At 44.6% G+C, this 20,903-nt stretch overlaps 1 protein-coding gene across 4 annotated transcripts in view; it reads right to left on the reverse strand.

Annotated features, from left to right (window-relative positions):
• Window positions 1–20,903, reverse strand: part of LOC144125920 (protein amalgam-like) — a 339,341-nt gene that overhangs the window by 136,551 nt on the left and 181,887 nt on the right. The window lies entirely within an intron of this gene.

The following is a 20,903-nucleotide window of genomic DNA, read 5'->3' on the forward strand; positions in this document are numbered from 1 at the left end:
TCTTCCATTATTGAGGGGCATCGAGACGGCAGCGGACCCAAATGGGGAGACACACAAACGACGACCACGTTTGCTTGGATAAGCGGCAGCGAGTGCAATTACGGCGTTATTAAGGTACTCGGTTATTCACTTTGATGTTTTGATTGCACCGCGGGAGGAATGGAAGTGCCCTAAAGCTTTGAGCCGTGTGGCAGACTTGAATACACACGACGGCCAGCTGAAGAGCGTGAACGTTTTGCTCAAGAGAGCGCTGTTACCAGGCGGCTCACTGAATGCATTCGCGCTTAATACTTGAAGAGCCAGAACCCTTGTCCATATGTAAGAAATGAAGTATGTAAGCACATTTTTTGATGGGCATGCGTTATTATTTTTATCTCCGCACTGTCTTTTAAACCTGAGGAAGATAAGCTTACTATTTTTCTTACTCAGTGAAGTGCTCTAGATGCTGTCTAATATAATGCGACTAAAAAAAAGTAGTACAAAACTTCAAGTCTTAGAATTAATGGAATGCAAGAAAATGATTGCAAGCCACTATTTGCCGATTTTTTTGTTTATTCGATTAGCCTGCACGTGCTTGGCATATTTGTGGTCAGCCCTTCATTACGGTGAACTAGTTTGTGGAACCGGACCTGTAGTGAAAAGTGAGAAATTTTTATTTTCATTTCTGCATGGACTCGAGATGAACCGGAACGTAACTTTTTCCATTCATTCGTTTGTCTCTGAAACGTCCCCGATAAAATGAGACGAATGTCTCCATTTTGTGTCGAATACCTCTGTGCTTGCATTAGCTCCACATACAGAATTTAAGCTTGAGGTCGATGACCCTGCAAGAAGGGGGCCCCATTATTCTTATATTATTTCTCTACGTGGGCATCAGAGGTCACCGGTAAGAACTTCCATCGTGAGTTGTAGAAACTTATCCGCGGCGGTAACTTCGGCAAGGCTTAGAGCCTCATACTGGTGGTGACATTATGGTGCATTGGCCAGCTCTACGACCATTTTACGCCCCTTTGTTATGTAACCGGACGTCAAGCTGCGCCATCGTGCGACAGCTTCGTGCCGAGACGGCGAACGCACGGAGAACGAATTGTTGGAGCAGTGATACTAAGGAAGAATGTCAACTTTTATTACCCCGTGCAGTTCAATGTGCCGGCACAGCGCGCCGTAACAATGCCGTACAAGATTGAAGGTGTTGCTTCACACGCACAACGTCTTCACGCTTCTGCTAGCTCGCGCCAGACTTCTCACGTAGTGCGGGCGATGTAGTTCCGTGCTGTGCCGAGAGCAGAGGTGGGCAAATGCCCCCATTTTTTATTTTTCCTTCCTCATCCTCACTTTTGAATCCATGGTCCTCCCTTACCCTCGCCCTTATTTTGAAAAGTTATCCGGCACTCCCTCAACCTCACCCTCACTTTGAAAAATTTGCTCGCCTTCCCTCACCCTCGCATCGTCGGCCCTCCCTCACCCTCACTAACAATCGTTTTAAAACTCGAGTTACTTTTTCTAGTCGGCAACTTCTAGCTATATTACTGAGTAATAAACATATAAGACAAGCCCTGAAGGCACTATTGGGCGAGAGGCTAGATGCTTGTAGCGTTGTGTGCGTGCGTGTACGTGTGTTGTTTGAGCCAATACGTGAGACAAAACCAAGAGTTATGAGTTGAGCCCCAATATGTCACTCTGCGTTTACTTTTGGAACGCACTGAATGCATACATGCGCCCTGAACTATAACATTTCATTGTTGTCTATACGCACTGCCAAGATGAGTCAGTGTGTTTTTGTGTGTGTGTACAGTACTAATGTACGCCAAGTATATTTAGGAAATAGTGCAGTGGCATTTACCACGACAATTAAAATAAGTGCTAAGCTCAGAATAGACAAGGAACACGGAAATTTTGTAGGCCGTTTAATTACCATTAGCCGATGACATTACGGCTACACTGGGTCTTCTGAATTTGACTGCTTCTAATCTCCCACAATTTCGCACGTTTGGCTGCATGCTCCTCTAATGACGCTTCCACGCGCACGGATGGAAATCACGAAGACCTCGCTTGCAAACTACAGCGTGAGAGACTGGCAGTTTAACACGCGTGAACGTGGGTGAGTGACGAAGACGACGACAATTCAAGCACAGCTCGAGAGCTCGGCATTTAGTTCCGACAGGATATTAAGATTTCTCCCAACTGATTTCTCATCAGAGGGAAGTGTATGAATCGAGCGATTTTAAACCGGGGTGGCGCTCCCACTTGGTGATGTGCTCAGCCCTACCTTGCTCTGTCTTTTAGAGCGTTAAGCGCTACATGTCGCGTTTCGGGTCTCAGCGTTATGCGTTATGACGCAAACCGTAACCCAGTGGTTGCAATGGCAACCGAAGTGGTTACATAACGGAAGAAAATAATAACAGGCGACAGTGGGATGCCAGAGCACCACAACCAATTAACAGGGGTGTGCGGATAGTATTTTTTCCAAACAGAATCAAATACCAGCAGTATAGCGTTGCTACAGAATAGAATACGTATAGTTTGGCTAGAAACCGAATTAAATATGAATCCAATAATGACGGAACCGAACTGAATACGAATATTTTGACGAATATTCGCTACTTGTGCGAATATTCAATGAGCAATCGGGAGGAACAGCGACGCGCTGCCTTCGTAGTTATAGCTATGTCTTTTAAAAGAGGCAACATTGATTTTAATCTGGGGGTTCGCAACACAAAGTAGGTGCTTTAACTTTATCATTGACATGTTATGCGCATAGAAAAAGTACCTTTTGCTCTGTTGATAACGGAAGATAATGAACTAGCGCCACATCTTAGCGTATGAGATGGGCGAGGGCTTATGTGTGAGGCACGGCCTCCGAGGTCAGACAGGCTGTGTTCCTGAACCTGCCTGGGCCCTGCTGAGTCGTCCAATCTCTGAGGCCATGTATGAGGATTACGAACACCGCCACGCGAATTGACAGCACCGTGGAGCTGAACCCTCCATCCCGAGCCCACCGATCGCGGCAGCATGCTGATGCGGCGTGTATGGTCCCTGTTTTTGGAAAAGTCATGGAAGAAAAATACTGCGGGCCTTATTCCAACTTCACGCGAAATATTCGAAAAACATTCGAAAGCTTGGACATTGTCGATTAGTTTAGAATAATTTTGTTCATACACAGTCCGATTCGTTCGAATAATCGAATACGTGGACATTCGATTCGGTATTAGAAATTTCCGAATATTCGCACACCACTACAACTCAACACTAAACTCTAAACTATGACGATCCGGTATATGCATCCCGTTCGACTTTTCCATAGTCTTTCGTGTCTTCTTTGCTGCGCTGTGAGCAATAAGAATATATATATATATATATATATATATATATATATATATATATATATATATATATATATATATATATATATTAGCAGATAAGGTAAGGGAAATGAGGGACTCGTTTTGACAAACTTATGAAGGGAGCTAACAGTCACCGAAACCAAGGTGCATAAGGGAATGTTTAATTTTTTTTTTTGCAATGTGCGGTGGGCATGGTTGTTTTTTCTGCTCCTTTATAACTAATTTTCTTTAAGCGATAGATTAATCTTAGTATCATTATCCCACTGATTAGCACCACACATTGAAAAAAAAAATTAAACATTCCCTTATGCACCTTGGTTTCGGTGACTGTTAGCTCCCTTCATATGCCTGCCTGGCTGGCCTCAAAGACGGGCTACTTGGTTCCGACTTTCGTGCGAAATTTTTGGGCCAACCGTTTGCCACAGAATGTTCCGGGCGGTGTCATACGATTCAGCGTTTTGTACAACATAAGGTGACTAGTTAAGGTAGAGCCTAGCTAGCGGCAGGGATTCGAAAAGACGACCTATGTACAGCCAATTCCACGTCTTTACGAATCTTCATATCAACGTTCCGGCTCAAGCATTTGTCACAGTGTTTGGGCTGGTGGCATACGATTCCGCGTTTTGTGCAGCATAAACTTACAAGTTAAGGTCTAGCTGGCGGCAGGGATTCGAACCGGGGAACTATGTTAGGTGTGTTAACGCATGATATTCAATGGCTGCCTCAGCATCGTCTCATTTTTTTGCGATGTGTTTCGTGTAGTTTCCTAAAACCTCTGTAAATAATTTAAATTAAATAGAATATATTTTCGACGTAATGAGTACCATGCTTTAAAAAAGCTGTTGCGATGGCGTAGTGGCCTGAAGCAGCGGCCAGAGGGACTTGCGCCGCCCCGAGTTCGGATCCCGCTCCCTCAGCTATGAAGTTTTTTTTTAATTTCTTTAGTGTCTTCCCCCCTGCGATTCCGGCTTTCCGGTGCAGTGAAGCTCATATGCTGCTGCGTAAAATAGAACATTATTCAGGCCACTTGAAAATCAAACTGGTCGCTAAAATGTAGCATTTTGGGCTGACTAATGATAATCGCCAACTCCCCGAGTCTGGAGTGAATTATTTCTGTGGTTGCCATTTTAGTGCTCTAGCGCTTCCACTCCATCGAAAAGCGGTTGTCTGCCTGAAGTCTGCTTCTACCACGTGAGACACCTTGGTCACGTGACGTTGTGACGTCATCACAAGCTGCCCACCTGTTTGTCAGCAAGCTGCGCACCGTGGAAGTTCAATTATTGATTAGTCGGCAGAGATTTCTTAGGGTCAACATGGGCCTCACAAGCCCCACCAATGGCAGCACCTGTCATCGCAGGGCAGTGGCGCGGAGCACCTCTGATCAGGAACGGAATCAGGCCTCGCACAGATCTGTGACTGTAGAGAGTGACCAATTCTACCGCAGTACATGTCTAAAATGAAGCACTATCACTCAAACTTATATCATATGAAATATCAACAAAAGTAAGTCAGTCCAGGTCAAGCAAAAGCATAGAAAGTGAAGATAAACCATGAAAAACATGATCTGATGGGTGCTAGCGCACGGTAATTCGTGGTTAACCCCAAGCTAAATCGACCGTGATTTTTTTGCTTGAACGTCTACGCATTAGTCAAACGATGAGTATCAATTCCCTACCATGCCTGCACGAAGTTTGGTTCATAAAATTAGGAGCGCGATTACGTGGTCACACGTCTCACCAGGCACAGAAATAAATCAAGAGATTTTCCAGTTATTTGGAGAGCAGTACAACTTTTTCATTTTTAGCACATCGTACAATGCAAGGCGAAGCCAGCGAGGTGGTTAAGTTGCTGCTTTCTTTCCATGCCTATAGTGGTTGGCTTTCCCTACCACATTGCGGCATGGCTTTCCTATACGGGAATTCCAGCGAAAATGGAAAGAAGATTCGACTGTACAGAACTAATCACAATGTGAATGAAAAACTTCCACACCAACACCGCCAACTGCCTTTGATTTGACAGCGGAATTTCGTAGAAGCATTTCTTGCGCTGCAGCCAATTCTCTGAAGCCTCCCTGAGCTGAAATAGGAATTCGTTCCGGGAAACAAGGATTAGAACTTGGGAATTCAACAGCCGTGCTAGGTACAATTTTTACTTTAATCTACACTCTGATCATCTGACAGACTCGGGGCTGATAATGAAAATGTTGACTGCGGTACCACGGTTCCCGTTTGACCGGCAGCCACCCGCACAGCCCCGCCAGCGCCCCCTTGTTAGCGCACTGTGAAGGGTGTTTCACCCAAGACTTTACACGATTTCTAAAAAAAAAAAACTTTTCGAGTTAGAATAGCGCTTCATTCGACATCTATAGCATTGACAGCGGTGTACTACTTTGCGGCGACGGAGAAGGCGCGCGTCTGCTCGCCTTTCGTGTGCGCCTCGTGTACCGCCAGACGGCAGAAACTACTTCTTTCCCAGGAACCTGCACCCTAAGAAGCAGCATTTTAAAACCAGTATTCATAACGGGCTGCACTGACAAAAAAAAACAAAAAAAACGTCAGACCGGAGTAGGGTGCGGGCAGCCACCCTCGCCCTCAAACAGTGTATGTTGCCCTCTTTCACCCTCACCTCATCATATATTTCCTCCCTCGCCCTCACCTTACCATTTCTTTCCTCCCTCACCCTCGTGCTCACAAATTTTCATGCTCCCATCCTCCCTCAACCTCACCTTACCGAGTGAAATCCTCATGAGGTGAGGGTGAGGATGAGGGCTCGCCCTCGGAAGGATGCCCATCTCTGGCTGAAGGTAACATTAACCAAAGGATCCTACCCGAAACTTTGATAATATTTGATATTTGATAATATTCACACCTTGATAATATTTGCTGTCACGTTAGTGATGTTGCCAAGGCTAAGCGCTACATAACTGAGCGTAGACCCCCTTCAACACTAGAAAATTGGCTTCATACTTTTTCTCTACATACAAGAAACGAGGCGCTACTTATCAGATCAGCAACGGCATTCAGTATACTGCATCTTATTCCTTTTCTGTAGGGTGTAAAACCTCCATTGTCTTTCTGATCACCCAATTTCCTTTGTACAGCCGCAGTCAGCATACAACTATTTAGCCTTCACAACGCTTTGTAGAGGCGAGGCGATTAACCAGTTCGGATAAATATTTTTCGCTCTTAAGGATCGAATAAAAACTGACTGCTTTTCTTAACCACGGCGAAAACTTGAACGACTGCAGTTTCTGTCCTATGCACTGCAGCAGTCTACTGGAAGTCCGAATGAAAGGGAGTGTCAGCTAATAAGGACAACTATAGGGGCACTTAATAGATAACGTTTGAGTGTTACGATAGCATTAGATTAAGTGAATATTATGACAGACCACAAGGGCGATTTGTTTCCGTGATTAGGCTTGCTTATGCAGGTGGACAGATAGGGCGGGAAGAGGGAGGAGAGGCGGCGGGGGAATCTAGCATGTGTGGCGGGTGGCACATCAAACGACCTGATGACGCCATACCTGTCTCGACCAATCACTAATTTTATGACAGACCACAACACCGGATTTTTTTCGTGATGAGGTTTCTAATTCTACCGCATTGAAATGATGACTGCAAATTGAAACCAGCACATTTCAAACAATATTTTTACTTTACACGGGTTTCGCAACTCAGTTCTCAAATAAAAGTTCCAGAAGGAACTAATATGAGAAAAACAAGTCGCTCGTATTCATACCGCGCTACTCAGACGTGCAATCAACAATGCTCCCACCGAGCTCTTCTTTGTGAAGGATGTTTCTTCGTTCATTCCAAATACTACAAAACGATTCGTTTCTAGCCAAAGGGTATCACCATATACTCGGGGGGTTGCCGAAACAAAAATATTTATTTTACGGAACCGGCGATTACAATCCAGAATACGTACGGCTCTGAATAATGGTTGTAATAAGAAAAGAATGAATTACTTCATTATTGGCACCCATAAAAGTGACGCTATATGGTCATAAAGAAAAACTAGACTGTCTTCACAGAAACATCGTAGTTGAAGAAAAATTTTCCGTGATCCTCAGACCACGATACATTAACACGAAAGCGTTAAGGCCCCCGTTATGCAGCAAATTCGGCGTTGCAGTCATCGGTGTTTTGAGTGAAAAATCCGCCGGGGTAGGGTGGCCCAGGTGGGTACCCTATCCACCGAGGGTGGCCACCCTACGGTCAGCCTGGAGCCAACGATTCCGCTCGGCCTCGCGCCACCCGCCATGGTCAAAACTGGGCCGGTCACGTGACCTCACATGTCATCTTAGGCCACGTGACCTTGTTGCGTCATCACAACCTGCCCTCCGTTTGTGATCAAACGGTCCACCGCGGCAGGTGGCAGTTAATGAAAGGTCGCGAGAGGTAGCTCGGGAAGAGCAACATGGGACGCCCAATCCCCACCGGTGGCAGCACCTGCCATTGCAGGGCAATGGCGCATCGCTTAACCGCTGCACCAGTGCGCCAGCAGTGATATGATGACTCGCAGGGATCTATGAATGTTAAGTATAATAATAATAATGATTGGTTTTGGGGGAAAGGAAATGGCGCAGTATCTGTCTCATATGTCGGCGGACACCTGAACCGCGCCGTAAGGGAAGGAATAAACGAGGGAGTGAAAGAAGAAAGGAAGAAAGTGGAGGCCTCCGGAATAATTTCGACCACCTGGGGATCTTTAACGTGCACTGACATCGCACAGCACACGGGCGCCTTAGCGTTTTTCCTCCATAAAAATGCAGCCGCCGCGGTCGGATTCGAACCCGGGAACTCCGGATCAGTAGTCGAGCGCCCTAACCACTGAGCCACCGCAGCGTTAAGTAGAGAATGTTAAGTAGAGAATGTCCAATTCCGCACGTATGAGCATCAACCCATTAAGGCTACCGCTTCATACCTTTGAGGCGGAACTTAGGTGGCTCCTTCAATTGTTCTTCAACTACGAGATATCTACGAGAGCTGCTAATGAGTAATTAATCTGTTGTTACAAATCAACTCCACCTTCACGGATTACTGTAAATACGAGTCTTAATAATGTTTTTATGACTCTTTTGCTATATGTAAGAGGGTTACTAACGATTCCGCGTCTAACCATCGAACATGATAGCTTACTATTCTCAAGGCAGTTACAAAACAACAGCGTCGAACTCGCTTTAGCTTGTACGATACCACTCACACTTAACTTAAATCAAGCCAAAACAGGCGGCTGCATTCGAGGTCTTCTCCATTGTGAGATTTTCCGCAAGAACCACCAGTGTGTGGCAAACTGGTTGGTTTGTACGATTCATTAAACGCCACTTACGAGAAAAAGAACCTGCTCTACACATTATATCGTCGTCGTCCTCGTCATCATCATTAGCATCCTCATCACCACAACAGCAATAATAATAATAATAATAATAATAATAATAATAATAATAATAATAATAATAATAATAATAATAATAATAATAATAATAATAATAATAATAATAATAATAATAATAATAATAATAATAATAATAATAATAATAATAATAATAAATCTTTATTACTCCTCAAGGAATACATATATGTTGCTGGGCCTGCCGAAGCCTCTACATGGCTTGTATGGCAGTGCCCAGCAGCGGGGCAGCTCCAGCGTTCGGAGACAATGGTATGCACTTTTTCATTAAAATAAAAGCTTTTAAACATACTGTTAGAGAAAAGCACTGAACCTCAAACTTGTATTTTGCAAGTATGTTAAAGAAATGATATATGCATATTAATGCTTTTTTCAATGTTGTCAACATGAACAGGGAGGCAAAATAAAGAAATAAAAATATCAAAACATCGAACAATGCCTTTGCGCACATACACAATGAAAGTAACTGTATCGGATGCTCCAAAACATCATAAAAAACACAGAATTAAAGCACTATGCACCAATTATTTTTGAAGTTCAATTAACGCTCTTTTTACTCCGGATCGTGTTGTTTGCTGTAATACTGTTTTAGGGAGGCGATTAAATGTGTGGGGAATGTAGTACTTTCTTATGCTTTTTCCGTAATGTGTTCTCATGGAAGGTATTTCAAAACCAGAGCTGGTACGTAATGTTCTCCCGATGCTGCGTCGCTGTCTGAAGTCAGTGTTCCAAAAGTATTTGGGTACAGTGTAGGAGAGAAAAAGGGTGTCAAAATCCTGAAGTTTTAAATACTTAAACAATGTAAGCCCGGGCGCAGGGGGATTGGTTTTATAGGCAATACTTTTAAGAATGTTCTTGAGTAGATCATTAATTTTGTCTTTCCAAAACAATGAACAGTTGAAAAAACAGGCTATACCATACCGTACAACCGAGTATGCTAAAGAATGCAGGATAGTTTTTTTATTTGTAGTGGAACGATCGATCGTAAACGGTACATTAAGCAAGCAGTTTGACGAAGTCGTGTACATATAAAGGACATGTGTTTGTTCCACGCCAAGTCTGAATCGAAGTAGACTCCAAGATATTTTACTGAATCAGTGTACTCAACAGGAGGGCATGAGCAGGAGAAAGATTTGTGGGAATGAAGATAAACTGGTATTTTTGGTCCGATATTTCGAAGCGGATTATGAAAACATACCAGTTGTGTCTTGGATGGATTTACTTTTATCTGATTTTTTTGGAACCATGTCATGGATTCTGTAATATCCACCTGCAGCAGGGATACAGCGTTTTCATAATTTACATGTCTAGCAATAATAAGTGTATCATCTGCATATTGATAAATATTACTGTAGCGAATAACCGAGCTGAAATCATTAACATAGATGTTAAATAGTAATGGTGATAACACTGATCCTTGTGGTACTCCTGCTTGAGTGAACTTTACCTCACTTTTATCATCGCCTATACAGACTATTATATAATAATAATAATAATAATAATAATAATAATAATAATAATAATAATAATAATAATAATAATAATAATAATAATAATAATAATAATAATAATAATAATAATAATAATAATAATAATAATCAGGCATTTGCATTACATGCCTTCCAATGCCCATTTATTCTACAATTTTCATTTATCTTATATCTTTATTTTTCTGATATACGCTGGCTTGCCGAACGCTTATTTCTTCTTTCCTGGTGCTTAATAATGGCAACTCATTGCTGAGACTCATCTTGTGTCGCGTTACGGTGGCTTTCAAGTCACGTAATTGGGAGGTCGGATCAAAGATTTACGTCAGGAAAAAAAAAAACGTCACAAAAATATCCTTTCAATTTGAACTTATTCACGCTCTATAAGTAAAATGCAGCAAATACTGAGAAAAAGCTCATTTATAGTCCGTGTCGCGCGAAACGTCATTCGTTCTTCTCCCTGCGTGTTAAGCCACCGAGACAGCGAAAAAATTCACGTAGCGCATTATGAAGCTCCTGAATCGTATTTATGGCTCACGGTGTCAGAGCACACTGCTTTCCCTCCTGCAGTAGCACGTTCGCCTAGCTTGTGCTCCCCGCTTGCAGAGAAAAACAGACGCTGACGAGAAGACGCGTACGACTCCCAGGCGGCGCCAGACAAGCAGACAGCGCATGTTTCCCGGCATCGCGATATCACCACGGTGGGCTGCGGTAGGCCTGGAGAAGCTCGAAGTTTTTGCAAGTCAAACAGAGCGGGGCCCTGGTGGGTTCTCGGGCTGGGCGTCTTGAACATCTCTGGCACGCCAGGCGGAACGGATAGAGACACCGCGTAATCCGGAAAGCGGCTTTGTTTGTTTCGTGTACCTGGATCCGCTCCGCCTTCCTGCGTGCGCAACAAGTCTGTTGATGTTTGCGCCAAGACGGCGGCAGCGGCGAACTGGAACGAGCAGTGAGGAGACAGACCTGCTCCAGCGCATATAGGTAGGTGGCAGTCAAATGCGAGTGTGTATATATATATATATATATATATATATATATATATATATATATATATATATATATATATATATATATATATATATATATATATATATATATATATATATATATATATATATATATATATATATATATATATATATATATATATATTTAAGAGAAGTGGGCACTTCTACAAAGACACTTTTATTTATCAACGTTTCGACCGCACCGCGGTCGAAACGTTGATAAATAAAAGTGTCTTTGTAGAAGTGCCCACTTCTCTTAAATCTTTATTCTGCGGAGCCAACGCAACCTATATATATATATATATATATATATATATATATATATATATATATATATATATATATATATATATATATATATATATATATATATATATATATATATATATATATATATATATATTATTTTGTTTCCACCTCCTCTATTCTGTTTCATTTTCTACCTTCCTCCGGTGTACAGCATGGTTGGTTGGTTGGTTGGCCTCAAATAAAGATGGCACTACCACAACGGGGGATAGGCCAAGACAGAGGCGGTTAATTGCTGGTAACAGGAGCGTTTTGAAGGGAAAATGAGTAGTGATAGTATACAGGCTGAGAGACTGGACGATGCAAGGACAGGGGCACATCATATAAGAATTATCGCCTCTCGGCAAATTCTCTCTGTCTTCTTTCCGTGAGTATTCTGACTCCGCTTGTTGTTAATCTGCCACAGCTACGGCACTAAATATCGTTTTGATTTTACTCTGGCAGTATATGCACCTCACTCCGCTGTGATATGTTTCAGTCGGTCGTGCACAACTAACGCCCTAGAAAAGAAAGCGGTACGAAGTGCATATTGACTTGCGGCACCACTAACGTGGGAAGCTTTCTTTTAGTGTTCACTTCAATGCACTACTAGCTTCAATATTTAATTTTTTGGCACGCTGGGCTCTAATTTCACCTGCGAACTTGGGAATGCAACCAATGTTGATTCCCCGAAATTCTGTTCCAACTGTAGCATTAAAGAAGTTCGGGACAGCTCCCATCCACTGCTCCTAAGCCTAGCTGCCGATCACGTTCTCTTCTGCAGCCACTCGGTCATTCGTTCTCTTTATTACGGCATGGATGAAGTCAATACGCTATTTTTGAATGTTCAAATCCGTTCGCCACGTTGTGGCAGCCAAGAGAACTTCAAGCGCTTGTCCCTAATTCCTGTTAATAAATGCAACGAGAGTCCTTCGATCGCTTTCTCGTCATGAAGCATCCGCGTAACGCTATGGGAGAGCTTTTTGCGCTGCCGGGTGTGGCCGCGCCGCGGCGCTGGCGACCGCGTGTGGGCCAGCGGGCATGGAGCCCGCCATTGGCTGCGATGTGACGCGCTGGTACAGTATCGAATTGACACAAAATTTCTACAGTTCATTCTGTTTAGTGTGTGTTAACTGCTGCGTGTAACTGCGACTGCGGATCCCGAAGATGTACTGCGCGCAGCAGCTGCTGGTTGCACTGCAGGAGAACGCACGCAAACGCGTCGTTGTCCGCCTCACCGTGTAACTGCGAAAGGAGCGGAATGCTGCAATGGGCCTCGCCACGACAGGAAACGGTGGTTGTTGTTGCGGGCTGGTTAGTTTGGCATTCTTTAAAACGGAACAGCGCAAACAAAGGACAAATAGAGGAACATGTTGTACGTTCCTCTCCTGGTTCTGTGCTTGCGCTGTTCCCTTTTAAGAAAACGGTGGTTGTTTCCTTCGACACTTCGAACGTCCGCGTCTACGGAAACCATTTTGACGTGAGTGATAGACGTGATGTCCAGGTTGCCGTCTTTCGCTGCTCCAGAGGCGGTGAAACTCGATGCTGCCGCTAGGAATACAAGACGAACGGACGCTGTGCTTGCCGAAGTCGGAATTTTTATTTGTCTACAGTTGACGCGTCAGCAACGTGAAGAATGCCGTCTAGATCCGTGCCCTGATAAGGAAGGGTGGAAAGTGGGGCATATACTGTGCTCGAACGCCAACAGCGATGATTATATAAACTATGTCTAACACGCAGCAGGACAGTAGCAAGCCTCGCTTTGTTCCCGGTTCGCTTACTTGTTTGTGAGGTGCGAGCTGTGTACACAGAATCTGCATGTGCTTTAGCTTTGATTTTTATTGTTGCGAGAGTGCACAGTTGAGTGCAAACAGAGACATCGGCGCGGCGAGCCTCGAAAATGCATAAATGGCCGCTGCAGCTCGACCGTGTAAACAGCGAGTCGCTTCTGCCAAGTGTAGTGCTGTTCTCAAGAACTACCGTGTGACAATGCGAACACGGGAGATCAACGAGCGGGTAGTTTTTTTTTTAAATAATTTGTGAACGTTTTATAGCCAGCTGTCGTGTGACAATAAATTATTTATTGGCATTTGGCGCATGAATGCTTGTTTGTTTTATAATTGTAATTGATTTCGAATGCATGCGCGCTTAAGCGACGATTCATTATTTGTAATTGCACATAAACTACCTTGTATCATATCTGCCGTAAACGAAGTAGAACAATCTTGCGGGCTAGTTGGTTCATAGCAGAAAAAAGGTTAGTACTGCGGGAATGAGACATGACAGGAGAAATGGAACAAAAAAGCGACCACGCAGGCGCAGACTTTCAACTGTTTCGGTCTCGAACAAACAGTTGGAAGTCTGCACCTGTGTTATCGTTTTTGTTCCTTTTCTCCTGGCGTGTCTCATTCGCACAGTACTAGCATTTATACTGCCGTAAACCTTTGCCTTCGAACGGTCGTGCAGTGGTGTGGTATAAGCTAACTCATTTAATGGAACACTTTTAAGCTCCGCGGTAAAATTTAACCTTCCTTGCGGCGGTTTAGACAGGTTATGTCAAATTTATTCCTGTTTAAAGACGAGAAGCGTGCCAAGTAGTGACCGCGGCAATTCGGAGCTGCACTGAATTATGCAGGGTATATTGCTATAGTGCGCAGTTGCCTCCTTGATTTCTTTTGCGGCACAAAGCACAATGAAATATTCGTTCTGCTGATGTGACTTATCTATATTCACACAATGAAAGCCTAAAAAATGGTCATAAATGTACACAGTGTCTTTTATAGCAGTAGCTTGCGCCACAGCACTGCCGTTCCGACGCAGTTTCATTGCCTCCTGACCTGCCCCTGCGCACCTAATGGCAGCTTCGGTCCCTAATAAAACTCCTTCGGAAGCTTCATGGCCGATAAAACGGTATTGAAGGTCTAGGGCATAACTGAGTCGCACTGTTGACGCCCGGGATACATAAGTGCAGGAAGCGCAGATGCTTTTCCTAAAGCACTAAATGAAGAGCTCGGGGGATTTTTTGGAAGGGAAATGACTGCCTGCATGCTACAATGTGTATGTATGTGTGGAGGGGAAAGGTATATGACGGAAAGCAGAAGAAAACTTTAAGAACAGGAGCGCAAAAATCAAACAAAATTTAATAAACAAGCAAAACTAGTTACGATAAAGAGGCGAGGTTAATTAAAGATGTCTGGTTCGTTCTGCTTCAACACCCCGGACACTATGCAAATGTTGCAAGTTCACGCCCAACCATGTGGCGCGAGGAAATAAGCGTACGCATTATCGTCTGCTTCAACGTCGGTATATTTTTTGTTGTTTCTTTGTCACATATGCCCAACACTTCTCCATTACTGAAGCCTGATGGTAAGTGCGTCGATACAAAACATTCATTCAAAAACTATCAACAACGAGTAGCAGACAAACGCAACCTAACATATGAGAGCACGTTCGCGCGCTTCCTTGCAGATAGCGAAGATGCATGACGGAGGTGGTCCGGGAATACATATAACGGGAATTCACGACCCGACGCTATAGAGGTGCGTGCCGCTGCCCATGCACGAGTTTTTGCGTTTCCTCCCCTTTTTGTTATTCTTGCCCCCCCCCCCCCCCCCCCCCCCCATCTCTTACCTGTCGATATTTTCGCTCGCTCTAGGCGTTCTCTCCTTGCAGTAGCAAACCGTGAATATTGGGGAGGCACTTTAACGTTCTCCGCGTCCTTCCTACTTTCTCCCCCCCCCCCCCCCCCCCTTTACATTCAGGCGCCGTTATTTCAGGCGCTGCCGCCATTACGGCTTCCACCTCGGACGTGTATAACCAGGCAGCGAACCCTAGCGGCAGAAACGGCATTCCGCGCTATCGGGGAAGAAATTTTATGGCGCCTCCTCATTCCGCCTGCTTATTTTTCTTTATATTTTATCTTGCGTGTTACTGTTGGTAATTTTTGCTCGAGCACCTGTGCCTTCTTGTTTATTCTAGTTTTAAGAAGGCCTGCTATTAGTTTTGCGGCTCTAAAATTTATAGCTTACGCTCTTCTTTTTATAAATTAGAAAGTTCAATATATTAAGGAGCATAGCATATTACACTTATTTTCTACGTCTCTTGCCCCCCCCCCCCCCCCTTCCGCACACACACACGCGCACGCGCGCACACGCACACGCGACAGCAGCGGTGGCCTAGTGGTTTGAGAATCAGCCTCGCATGCGGGAGGTGCGGGGTTCGAATCCCAGTGCCGCCGTCTACCCACCGGTACCCACCGGCTTCTTAAGGGCTAAATGCTTGGGAAATGGATATTTGACCCTACATTGTGCACTGAAAACTACCACGTGCCATGGCGCTGTTTAGCCACAGATGCCCTTGCGCCATGAAAATTCATTATCATCATCAAACGCACGCACACGTACAGAACGAGACAAGAGCACGTCACTGAAGATAGCAACCCAAACGAGCTTCTTTCTTAGTACGTAAATTTAACAGGAAACGACATTTTGCCTTCTCCCTTGGGATGAGCACGCCGGAAATGCATCAGGCTAAGTTAAGAGAGCAGTCTTGAGAGACGAATATTAAAGAAGCGGGACAAGGAGCTCTCATTTTTTTTTCTAAAATAATCCGGAGTCTATGAACTGCAGGGTTTCTCATAGGGGGCGTGCAGCTCTGTAATGTCAAACCGCACACATGCCACACCTATAGCTCTGATTGTCTGAAGTTTGCGTTGGGAAAAGCGGATGCCTTGCCACTCCTCCGAGAAATCAGAACGATTACAGCCATTATATATCTTGCGATGACGGCTAGGCAAGAACGCTTAGCGTCGATTGTAATCTCGACAGCACTTAACTAAAATTTTATCTTCATTTTCAAACACCAATATTAAAATTAAAAAGCATTGAATAATTCCATATTTTCACGCTTGTCTTCAACGGAAGCAATGAAGATAAATATCCCTGTGGCGCGCAAGGGGAACGCAACAATTACTCACGAAGTCCGTGTTTTCATCCAGTCCAGCGAATTTGATCGATCGTGCCGAGCGATCCAAGAAAATAGTTCGAAGCGCTGTCTTTTCTGAGAAGAGGTTGCCTTGGGCGCGCGATATTTCTGGGAGCAGGCGTCGTATGATTGGAGCAATGAAATCGATTTTTTTTTTTCGGGAAACGTCGCAATCCATGTGATTACGGGCGTTCTGCTAGAAACGCGTTTGCTTCGTGCGAACGAAGCATCACTAAATGCTCGCGCTTTCTACGGAGATAGCTCCGCGTGGAAGGAATGCCCTCGGGAAATACATACTCGTTATGCTGCTGATGCACTGGTGCACAAAGATGCAGCACTTGTCCGAAATTGCAACCGGTGTGTAAAAATAACGTTTCACGAAAATAGCAGATCAAGAGGAGAAAGTTGGAGGTTGAATAAATAGGAGGCTACGCGCGGAAGGCAGAGGACCTGGTAGAGAGCGAGAAATGTTATTGCATGTTCGCAAGGTATCGTACGTATCTGAAGCTCAATAATAAAAGCGCCTTTCAAACTCACGTTGATGTTAACGGTCTAACTTCTCGATATTTATTGATTCCATAGCCCTAACCATAGCGGTAGCCGATCACTAGCTAAAAATAGGCGCGAAACTCTTTGAAAATTCGCATTCGCCAAACAATGCCACCAGGAAGCTTCTTCATTCTTGCGTTTCTATGCTTGGTTTTCCCGAAAAAGGGCTTGGTTTTTTCCATTCTTAAAACCTACGGAGTCATTAGGGAAGAACCAAACACAGGCACTCCTCTTAAAATCACACCGGCACTATCGCATATGACAGGCTTCCATTCTACTGTAATACCTTCATTCAGTACACGCCAAGGAGGAAGGAAGTGCAGCCACTACTACGAAAAGAAACAAAAAAACTTGCAAAATCGCAAGTCTAAATGATGTTCCGAAGTGCTGAGACAGCACGTAAGGGAAACGGCGTCCTCTTGGAGACGCATAGGCCAGCCGTGAAAGGACGAGACACCACAAAGCCGCAGGGTCGATGCCAGCAGGCAGCTACCGAGAGAACAAAAGGCGCTTTGTCCTGCACCGCGCAAGCGGTCCGGTGAATATTTGATGACCACCGTATACGCGAGGCTGACGTCAATGTTAAGACCGGCGGAGTCCCCGCTATACGATGCCGCACGTCTTCGTCGCGGGGCACACACGTATGCATTACGAAGCCTCCGAAACAACCGGTCGCCACGTTTTTTTTTTTTTGGCTTTTCACTGGGCCGTCTGAGCTGTGTAACAGCATAGTGCTTAGATCTCCCACACCATTGGTATCGCCACCTGTATTGCGAAAACGGTGCCCGTGTCGCGCTAATCTTTCGCCTTTCATTACGCTATTTTGTCCTGTCCTTAGTCCTTAAAGTCGGAAACCTGCCGTGAAGGCTCTGATTAGGGATGCTTTCGTGAATATGTAATGTTGGCCGGCTTCAATACCTGGTCTAGCTAAGAGATGCATTGCAGCAATGTTACATGTATGCTGTAAGCGTGCTACATTTTGACCTTTTAATGGTGTCATTGTTCGGCAGCTTTGAGCGAGGGAAAGGTAATCCTGAGTAACGAGGCTTTTATTGCGCCCAAGTCTATGTGCTTGGAAGCTAAACCCAATTCTTCCTTGGTCTGGATGTGGGTTCGAAAGACCGTAAGCGAGTAAAAGATGCGGCGCATTAGTGCTTGCGATGCGGTATAGAGTGCAGCGGCCGAAGCCTGTATAAAACGCAAATTACACGTTCAGTGCTAAAAGACTTTGCAGTTAATAAAAATGAGTGCAGCTGACGTGTTGTTATCAATAAGGCTGCAAGTATTAGCGGGAATTTTGATTGTTTAACTTATAACTTTGCTTCTAGCACGCGTTTACCGATATTTTTTTCATTGAGTTCCCAGAGCCACATTCGCGCGCTTTGGAAAATAGTTTGTGTTGTGGAGCATCGTTTTGTCATTGAGTACTCTAAGGTCGCACTCTGTGCATGGCCAGAAGAGTATACGACATTGCTTGCTCAGTGGATTAATTACGTGGGCTAGGGGATATCAGACTGCAGACTATCGCGTACATGGTATTAATCACAACCCATTGCATCCTGACTGCTTCGCACATTGGTGCAAATATAAACATTCAGTATGAAAAACAAACTATGTGAGTGTCGATTTACAAACTGTTCTCGCTTCGTATTTTCAATTTCGCAAGTCCGTTAACGACGTACAATGCAGGATAAGTAAAATTGCCTCAAAACTAGCTTCAGTGTCAAGAGCCAGATGTGAGCACTGATATGCTCCAGCTTGCAGAGCTGAGTCGAGGGCATATCCGGAGAGACCGGAACCCCCTCACGCTATAAGGATGTCTGGGAGAGCACTCAACAAGTGCGCATTGGTGACAAATTTTACTGTTTACCTTGTTATTCATGTTCCCTTACACACTTTGCAAAATATTTCTGTGCTCATCGAAGGTCCTGTGCTCAACATTTGCGTGCAAACTGCTGCACAAATCTGCTGTGCTATTTGCCGAGTCAGTTCGTAGTCACTTTTGCTTTTGTTGAGTCATGGGAGTCATTTTCATTTTTGTTGAATCATTCGCGATTTCTTGAAGGTTCATCCTGCGAAAGCCACACTATAGCCTTTCCCTTTTCTCTCTACAAATGGAGGGGGGATTTCCTATCTTTCTTTTGTCACCTGCCAACCATGACAGATGTCAGGTGGCTCTTTCGTGTACCAGCCGTGGCTGGTGGTTCTTTCCATTTTCCAGTGGCAGGCAGCAGGTGCACAACACTAGGCCGGGCAACGCCAAACACATTTTCTTCGCGATAGGGTTTCTTAAAGATAAGGCGTTGATGAACTTCTTCAGTCAGCTTTAGCACTTATAGGGAGTTTATGTTATAAACATACTCGTTTATATCCGAGATATAGCAGATATACCCTAGCGGGTTTCATGAAATATTCCTCGTGAAAACGCGGAGGAAAGACTGAAGATAGGCTCTCTGAAAAGTCTCACTTTTTTTCAATCCTGAGCGAGCTGTCAGGCTCCAAAAAATTATTTTAAACACAGGCAGTTTCCATAGGTCACCTGCTTGATCCTTCCTAAACTGAAAGAGGCGTATTTAAGGAAACCTTTTATTATAATACTCAGCTAAACAGAATGTGCAATACTGAGCGTCTAACAGACTGGTGCACTACTCAATATTTTGGTAGCATTTCTTCTGCCTTGTATCTTCGGTTCACCATGTAATAGCTTCAAGTTTTTCCACAAAGCGCAGCAAAAGTTCAAGAATACTACGTCTACCTGTTAAAACCAGTTTCACCTGTTTTTTTTTTCTTCAAACTATTCATTTATGACAATGAACTCTCACATCCGGCTCTTAGAGAATTCCAATACCTAGGCCTAAGTTGCTCCCACTTCTATAAGCATACTGCAGTAATTTGTTTTTTACTTGCCGTCAAACGTATCATGAAGCGCATCCCACGGGCGTTCCTCTTGCAGTTGGAGCGTGCTAAGACAATATACGGTTCAGTTTATCTGGGCACCAAGTCATACAGCTACTTAACCATAGAACTATATTTAAGATGTGAAGACAACTTGTTGGTTGCCACAAGAGTCAGCCGTTGTAGCTCCAAAGGCAGAAAACTGGCATCATCATCATCATCACCAACATCAGCCTGACTACGCCGACTGCAGTAAAAAGGCCTCTCCCATATCTCTCAAATTACCCCTGCCCTGTGCTAGCTGTGGCCATCGTATCCCGCAGAAAGCTTAGCGGTCACGCACAGCAAGCCGATTTCTCAGTCTTTTTCTTACGCCTGTTGACAGCCGTATTCATCACTACGCCTGTACTCGAAAAAAATACCTGCACACAGTAAAATAGAAATGCCTCCGTCGTCCTCAATTACTTCCGTATACGCATAACGTTACCAGCAGCTGGTGCGTGACAAAGAAAGCTTGGGCGGCCACCCCGTCCAGGAAGGCAAGCCGTATATGAGCGGGCTAACGAGCGCCCCGAACTTCTGCGGCAGATACGTCCGCTGCATAAGAAAGACACCGGTGGCTGGAGGGGGACCAATAATATGCGCAGTAACCGATCCATCTAGGCCGTCCATCCATCCATCTAGCGGGGCCGCATCGATCGATCTCGCCCGACGGTCGGCGCTGTCAGGGGGCGCCGCTGTGCGCATGCCCGACACCCCGTGACATCGCGCCGCCGTAGAGTTCGGCCACCGCAGCACTACTTTTCTGCCGACGCATGCTACTGGCGCGGGGCTTGCGTCGTGTCACGCCAACAAGAACGCAATGTCGATCGCTAACCTCACACAATGAGGCTGCTGCTCATATAAGGCGACTCCTCGAGATAGGTATCGATTTTTTTTTT

Source organism: Amblyomma americanum, chromosome 3, assembly GCF_052857255.1.
Source record: "Amblyomma americanum isolate KBUSLIRL-KWMA chromosome 3, ASM5285725v1, whole genome shotgun sequence".
Classification (NCBI taxonomy): domain Eukaryota; kingdom Metazoa; phylum Arthropoda; class Arachnida; order Ixodida; family Ixodidae; genus Amblyomma; species Amblyomma americanum.